The 8,404-nt window shown below is 52.8% G+C and overlaps 1 long non-coding RNA gene across 1 annotated transcript; it reads left to right on the plus strand.

Moving 5' to 3' along the window:
* The first annotated feature begins 969 nt into the window (after positions 1 to 969).
* On the plus strand, positions 970 to 5,001 carry LOC121818948 (uncharacterized). The gene is made up of 2 exons (XR_006059016.2): positions 970 to 1,157; positions 4,685 to 5,001. It is a non-coding gene; the product is annotated as an uncharacterized LOC121818948 (long non-coding RNA).
* Positions 5,002 to 8,404: the final 3,403 nt, after the last annotated feature.

Here is an 8,404-nt window from a genome sequence, read left to right on the forward strand (position 1 = left end):
AGGAGCACTATGCTGTGTGAGCTAAAGCCTTCCCAGCTTGTAAAGCCCCCTCCCCCCGCTGAAAGTGCAATGGCAATTCCAGGCAGCCTGAGGGCTAGGAAGGAAGAGATCAGAGGAACCCAGAAGACCCCTAGAGAGCTGTTTCCCTGAGATGCACATCCCTTCCCCCATTTCCACCATCCCTCGGCTAGGGTGTCCACAGTCTCTGGGCACACCAGCGTGAAGGAGGGTCCTGGGAGCACCATCAGCCACCCTGCCAGGTGACGTCATCTTCCTTTCTGTCTTGATTCTTTTCTTTGCCTGGAGAATCCCATGGATGGAGGAGCTTGGTGGGCTACAGTTCACAGGTCGCAAAGAGTCGGACATGACTGAGCGACTTCACTTTCACTTTCTTTTCTTTGCAGCAAAAAGACGCAAGTGAAGACTGATTTCAGGCCATCGACGTGCACTTGGGCTTGCACCAGGACCACACCCTGTTCCCATGGAGATGTGGTCCCGGTCTGGAGAGCAGGGCTCCAGGTCCCTTCTAGCGTGGCTGTGGACACTGAGACTTGGCCGTAACACCCAGCCCCAGGCCGACCTGCCTTTCTATCGGGGTAGCTCCATGGTACCAGGCGTTAAGACACCTTCTTGTGTCAGGAATTAGGAGGATCAAGAACGACAGGGGTGTGTGTGTGTGAGAGAGTCATGGCCTCCACGGTGGGGATGGCCCTGACTTCTGGGCGCCCCTCCAGCAGCCCAGCCCTGGGTCTGACGGGCTGCTTTTATGTTGAGAGTTAACATTTTATAGATATTTCTCCTGCAGCAAGTGAAATCGCATCTGCTCGGGCAGACGTCCAGGCCCAGGGCAGGCAGGCGGATGGAGCGGCCGGGCCCTGAGGCTCTGGCAGGCAGGCCTTCCTGCTGTAAAGCTCTGCGTCTAATAGGAAACGCAGGCTGGGGGTGGGGCTTGGGGCAGCCTGGGTTGCTTCCTTTACAGTCTGAGAGTCTCGGCGGACTCAGCCTTTTCTTGGGTAGCGTCTTCACATGGAGTCTTAAGTTCTGGGTCTGGGCAAACCCTCTTCTGGGAAAAGGGCAGTCAGAGCTGGTATCAGACTGTGGCTTGTACGACCAGCTGGGCAGGAAGACGGAGAACCTCACCCACAAGCTGTGACAGGGTAGGGACTGCGGGAGGCTGAAGAGGCAATGGGTGGGGAGCTGGCTGGAGCCCCAGCCCTGGGACCTCCATCCTAGGTCATTGCCAGGGGTTTTGGTCATGGATGGGGGCACAAAGCAGGATGGGACCGCCAAGCTTGGCCTGGGCGGCAGGGGGAGGAGCGGGGGTGGGAGAGGGAGTAAGCCCCTTCCCCTTGTCTCCTCTCCCAACAGGGAGGGCAGGAGAGGGGGTGCTCCCACCCTGGCCCTTCAGCCACCAGCACAGCAAGTGTTGGTGGGGCCATTCACCTCACTGCCCCTCCCTGCCCTGGTTCTCACTACTCAGTGAGAGGCTCAGAGACCTTCAACCCACATTTATTGGCCACTTAACTGGTGCCAGCCTGGGTGTTATGTTCTGGGGGAACAAATAACGTACAGGGCCGTCCCTGAAGGACTTCTCGGTTATGAGAGCGCAGCAGCAGAAGGAGGCAAGTGGTGGTACAGGGATAACGGGATACACAGCTGGTGCTGGAGGCACCCAGGGGAGGCCCCTGGGCTCGGGGTGAGGGCACAGACCCCACATGGTGGAAGGACGAGCTGTGGATTCTGCAGGGACCACCGTCACCCAGCCCAGCCTCAGCACACTGGTCCCAGGCCCTCCTCTTCCTGAAACCCCTTCCTGAAACCCTGTGGTGGCCAACAGCCAACAGGAAAAAGAACACCCTCTCTCTAGGTGCTTCCCCCACAGGGCTTGTGTCTGGCCTGGAGACACACCTCCCACCCAAGGAACCAGCTAATTGGTGGACCTGGGGTGACTAACCTTTTGCACCTTCAGACACCCTGAGTGACTTAGCTTAGCTAAACAGCTGTGGTAGTGACTAGGTTATCCTGCAAGATGACTAACAGTTGCTCGTACCGGCTTGATTTTAGGTCACATGTGTTCGGTCTTCCACGTGGAAAGTGTCCTGCTAAGGGAGGCTTAGGACTTCCTTTGAAGGTAGTCAGGGCATTAGGTGATCATCTAACATTACATAACTAACCAAAACTTGGTGACTTAAAGTGACAGCGACATGTATTTTGCCCGTGAATGTGCAAGGTGAACAGGGCTCAGTAGGGCTAGCCTGTCTCTCGTCCACTCGGCATCAGCTAGGGCAGCTCCAAGGCCACGGGGAACAGTGCTCTGCAGCTGCTCACTCACCTGCCTGGCTCCCAGCCCAGGAAGACCTGATGGCTGGGGGCAGGACAGCTGGGGCTCCTCACCCAGAGCCATGCCTCCCATCTCCCCAGCGCGGCCACTTCTGGACAGCCAGACTTCTTACAGGCGGGCTCATGGCTCCTGGAACATGTATCCTGGGTGAGAGAAAGCCAGGCAGACACTGTATCCCCTCTTCTAACCTAGACTCTAGAGTCACACAGCCTCATTCCTGCTCCTATTAATTAGAAACCCCCCCCCCATCAAAGCTGGCCCAGCCTGAAGGGGAAGAATTTTAGATTCCACCTTCTGATTGAAAGCCTGTCAAAGATGTGTGAACATGACCATGGGGTGTGTTTTAAATTCACCATGCAAGACAAGGGTTATCGTCCCATTTTACAGAGGGCCTGGGATAAAGTGATCAAGTTCACGAAGTAATCTGAAACCAGGTGAGGACCTCTAAAGCCGCATCTCTACGCTCCAAGCCCAACCCCTACCCCTTTTATCCACCACCTGGCTCAGTGACAAAGGGCTCAGAGTCCTTTGGAGCATCTGACAAAGTCTACAGACACTTTTCCCAGAAAAAAAAAATGTGCATACACAAAAAGGTGTGTCTATAAATTTGTGGGGTACACCTCCTTGTTGCCTGTCAAGAACACAAGAATCTAAAGAAATTTCCGCTTCATCATAACAACAAGTGAAAAACTGGACAAACTGAAAAATCAACTCTTAGATTTTTCAGGGCAACAGGTCACTTCATAAGCCACCTTCCCCAGAGTTGGAGAGACTGATGAGCGCATTCACTACAAATGTAGGAACCGGAGCAGAACCCTCCCCTGGGCTGAGTAGGGAAACTGAATTATAATTGACAGATTGCTAGAGGCTCAGCGAGGACAAGGCGGAGAGAGGAAAAACTTGCAGGGTGGCCAGTCATGGGGGCGGGGGCACAGTTTTGTCAGATTTGTCTCTGAGAGCTCCCAGGTAAATTGTTGTTATTCAGTTGTTCAATCGTGTCTGATTCTTTGTGACCCCAAGGACTGCAGCATTCCAGGCTTCCCTGTCTTTCACCATCTACCACAATTTGCTCAGACTTATGTCCATTGAGCTGATGATGCCATCCAACTATCTCATCCTCTTCTCCTCCCACCTTCAATCTTTCCCAGCATCAGGGTCTTTTCTAGTGAATCGGCTCCTTGCATCAGGTGCCCAAAGTATTGGAGCTTCAGCTTCAACGTCAGTCCTTCCAATGAGCAGAGAAAAGTCCCCTCAGGCTTCCAGCAGAAGGAAGGGAAGAGAACCATTCTGAAGGTTCTTAACAAGGCTGGCACTTAGGGGAAACTAGTTAACCAGAGCCTAACTTGCTGAATTTTTAACATGACCCAGCAACGAAACGACAAAAACTGACCCATGGGAAGGGAACCACCGATCTCCAGTCCACTCTAGCGGTCCTGCCCCACTTAAGGGAGGAGACAAAGAGAATGAAACAGGGTCCAGAGGCCTAGGCTCTCTAAAAGACACACTCATGACACAGGTCTACAGAACGCTTCCCCATCCACACCTCACCACATCACTACACACCTACTCATAGTGATTCCTTTTACCCACTCCATCATGCCTGGCTATCAAGAAAGATTATAAGACATTTTAAAGGGTAAAAAATTAAAAAAAAACAAAACACCAGTTTGAAGAGACAGTGCAAGCATCAGAACCAGACATGTCTGGGATGTTGGAATTTTCAGATCAGAAATTTCAAACAACTATGATTGAGATGCTAAAGACTCTAATGGATAAAGTAGCAAACATGCAAGAACAGAGGGGCTATGGAAGCAGGGAAATGGAAATTTTAAGAAAGAACCAAAAGAAATATGCTAGAGATCAAAAACACTAACAAAAGTGAGGAATGCCTTTGATGGGCTTAGACTGGACATGGGCGAGTGAGGAATCCCTGAGCTTGAGGTTATCTCAGGAAATCTGTGGGGATGCAAAACAGCATCCAAAAATATAAGGCTGGGTGAAAGAGTTCTGACCTCAGCCTGCTTCCAGTACAGCCGCCACACAACGGCAGGCAGCACAGGGGCAAGTTCCTGTCCCTACCCCTGTCTGGCAGACTGGGGGCATCTCCTAGAGCCTAGCCCTGGGGTCTTGGGGAAGCCTTGCTTGTGATCAAGCCCTGGGGCTTTGCTGTGCAAGTGCTGCTAGAGTGCTGTGTCAGCCAAGACCTCCTCTCTGTACACACCACGTGGAGGAAAACCAGGTGTCTCTTCCCGCTTCTGATGTGGGTGTGTTAGGGGAACCATTGAAACTGCCTGCCCTGGCCAGGCATGATAGTAACCACTTGTGTGTGTTGTCTTACAACAGGAGATCCCAGTAAGGAACATGGAACTGACAAGCTACCACCAATACTGGAATAATTTGGGAAAGGTCAAAAAAAGGAGTTGCCAGTCTATATGTCCTACCAACCTCCTGGAGTGTTTCTCACTGGACTCCGTCTTGGCTGAGGGATGCTCTACCAGGAAGGATCCCGAGTCAGAACGATTGGCCAGAGACAACCTGGAAACTAACCCAGTTACCATAAAACCCGAGACTGCGAGCCACGTGCCTGAGCAGGCCTAGGGTCCCTGACCCTACTGCTGTCCACCCTGGCATCCTTCCCTATAAAGTCTCTTCCCTTGTCAGCCTGTGTGTCTCCTTAGACCATTCATTTCTGAGTGCTAGACAAGAGCCCACTCTCAGGCCCTGGAAGGGGTCCCTCTCCCGGCAACAGGCAGACTCCAGGGGCCTAGAAGGAAGGAACCAGAAACCAGACTCTCCTCTCGGCAGCCTCCAGACAGCTACACAGCAAGAACAAGAGGCTTCGTAGGGGAGATTTCAAGTTCCGCATTTGACATCATGAGGGATAGCACGGCGGGTCCCCATTCTCCCTTCCTTCTGCTTGCACCAGAGGGAGGAACAGGTGCATCAGACTCTGCAGGAGGGAGGGGGACTGAAAAGTTCTTTAAATGACTGGCATAAATGACACCCGCCCATCCTTGAGGTCGAGAGAGCATGTGAGAGGAAGATGGAGAGGATTTTAAGGGGAAAAGTGGGGTACACTCGCTGGCACTTCCAGCAAGTCCCACTTTGGCAATGTTCCCCTGATTTGGTCCTAGAGTTGGAGTGACCTGGGACCCGTGTGTGCAGGGTGGGGGAGGGACAGGCCCACCTAAGCAGATGAGCTGGTAAGACTGAGGGAGTGTCCTGGGCATCCTTGGAAGGAGGTAGATGTACCCACAGGTTTTCTCTTGCCGTTTCATTTGTTTTGGTGGGGGTGGTGATAAAGAAGGAAGGAACCTCGGGTGCAAGAGACATTTGGATATAGGGTAGGGAGAGCTCCTGCCCGGGGCTGAGCCGGGGCTTCAGTTGCACTGCCTGTAGCCACATTTGACACTTTATGTTTAAATTAATTAAAATTAAGTAAAATTTATGGGACTTCTCTGGTGGTCTGGTGGTTAAGACTCCACACTCTCAATGCAGTGGGGCACAGGTTCAAGCCCAGGTCAAGGAACTAATATTCCACATGCAGTGTGACGTGGCCAAAAAAATTTTTTAAATTAAATTAAATAAAACTTAAAATTCATTTCCTTAGGTCCAAGAGCACATTTGTTTAGAGGTTATCATGTTGGATAGTCAGATATTTCCACTGTTACAGAAAATTCTACTGACAGCGCTGGCCCTAGAAGGAAGTCACTTGAAATGGAAAAACTGCTGGAATTGAGCCAGAGGTGGAGGTGTGGTTCTTGGAGGAAAAAGACCTTGAAGGACCAACTAGCTGGGGCAGGGCCCCACCCTGGGCCAGGCCCTCCCTCCTGCCCTGGCCCCAGCCTCCACCCCAGGCCTGAGCACCTCTCTCAGGCTGCCTGACCCAACCGGAAGCCTGTCTGCTGCTGTCCCCACCACCTGTGGGCGGGGAACGGGGCCTGTGGGGACCTGCAGGGAGCTGACCAGGAGCCAGCCATCGCGGGAGCCACTGAGCCTCCCTCCACAGGGGACTGTGCCCTGAGGGCTGGGGCCTGCCAGGGCCACTGCCCACCTGCCTGCACCCCAGCTTTGATGGACAGAAACCCAGAGCTGGGAAGGGAGCCCCTTCCATTTGGAGGCCACTAGTCTTGGTCCTAACGAGAGACCCCAGGAGGGGGTGGGCACTGCGTGTTTGCTTCTCGGCATCTTTGATGCTCCTGGGAGCCTTTGATGTTGGAGGATGGTCCTAGCCAAGCCAGCCATGTGCTGTTTGCTCTGGGGTTTTCCTTTTATTTGTTTTTAAACTCATCTCGTTAAATTAGTTCTGTAAAGGGCGAAAGAAGGAGCCCAGCGGAAAAGAAATGCTATATAGTTTATAGGGGAAGGGTGGGGGGTGGGAGCCCATTTGTGGTGGGCGTGACGCAGCGGAGAGCAGAAACTGCCCATCCAGCTCACACTACAGGGCTTCAGCGCTCCACTTGGTGAAATCTCTGAGAATCTTTCCAGAGTCTTAGAGACTGCTTGTGGATGAACCTAAAATCCTCATGCGATCTTAATGGAATCCATGTAGAAAATTCGCAGAAGCATTTTAGAAGCCACATTAAAAAATCCACGTAGAATTCACCAGACTGCTTCTTGTATTCTGAATCCCTCCTCACACACACACACACACACACACACACACACACACACACACACTCCTGTTTCTCCAAGGGAAGGAGTAAGTCACCCTGAATTGCACTGTCTTTCCTTAGAGAGAGTCCACTTGACAGATCTCTTTTGTACAGGTAGGGCTGGAGTCCCCCACTGTCTGGGGTTAGAGGGTACTGTGACATTTCGTGGCCTGACCAGGGCAGACCACCTCCCAGGCCTTGGGCCTGCAGACATGGTCCCTTGGGAAGAGGAGAATCATTTGCATAAGAATCCCAGGGCTTTCAGAGAAGGGACTCCAACTGCTGTATAAAAATATGCCATGGTGACCTGGGTGCAGTGGCCCCTTGACTGAGAGCCCCGCAAGGCAGGATTAGTTCATGTTGCTTCTATGTGTCCCAGCACTCAGTCCTGGGCCTGGCGAATAGTAATTCCTCCATGCTTGTTTCATGACTAAATGAATGAAGCTGTGCTAGCAGAAAGGATTCTAAGGGCTCAGAAGGACACCCATAAGGAGGACAGGGCAAACATGAGGCCGACGCAAGGCCTGGGCCAGACACTGGGTGTTACAGTGGACTGGCTGGGGATCTGGGAGAATGAGGTCCCCCTACTCGGTAAGAAGAGGGAGACCTATTTAGAGTGGGGAAAGCTAAGGAATGGGGTTCTGGAAGCACTGGGGCAAGGTCTATCTTGATGGCATCCTGGTGGTAGGTTGCCAGAATCTGGACAGGCCAGTCTCCAGCCTGTCCTGGGCCGGAGGGGTGAGACAGAGCTGGCCTGGTGGGGTCTGCAAGAATGTTCTGGTTATTTTTAAACTTCATCTCAAGTAGTATCGCTTGCTTTCATTCTTCAGAGCTGTGCTTCCCTAGATCAGGAAGTTTGTAGAGATGTGTGGAGACAGGGGCTCTCCCCGTGAGCCTGGCTGCAGAGCTGGGGTGGCCACAGAGGCGAGAGACAGAAGGGCAAGACTCCTTCATAGGGAGCCCTGGGCTCCAAGGAGCCACCCCTGGGAAGCAGCAGGACTGACTCTGTTCAGACAAGTTGAAGCCGGGGTGTGTGTGTCTGTCTGTCCATCCGTGTGGAGGGGGTGCCTCTATCGTCAGCAGCTTTCTCTACCCACCTTGGCCGAGCCTTAGCTCTGCACCCTTCCACAGGCGTGACTGAGGATGGACGAGAGCCCACCTTTCAGTTCAGTTCAGTTTAGTCGCTCAGTTGTGTCCGACTCTTTGTGACCCCATGAATCGCAGCAAGCCAGGCCTCCCTGTCCATCACCATCTCCCGGAATTCACTCAGACTCACATCCATCGAGTCCGTGATGCCATCCAGCCATCTCATTCTCGGTCGCCCCCTTCTCCTCCTGCCCCCAATCCCTCCTGGCATCAGAGTCTTTTCCAATGAGTCAACTCTTCGCATGAGGAGGCCAAAGTACTG

The sequence above is a fragment of the Ovis aries genome, chromosome 3 (genome assembly GCF_016772045.2).
Source record: "Ovis aries strain OAR_USU_Benz2616 breed Rambouillet chromosome 3, ARS-UI_Ramb_v3.0, whole genome shotgun sequence".
Lineage (NCBI taxonomy): Eukaryota > Metazoa > Chordata > Mammalia > Artiodactyla > Bovidae > Ovis > Ovis aries.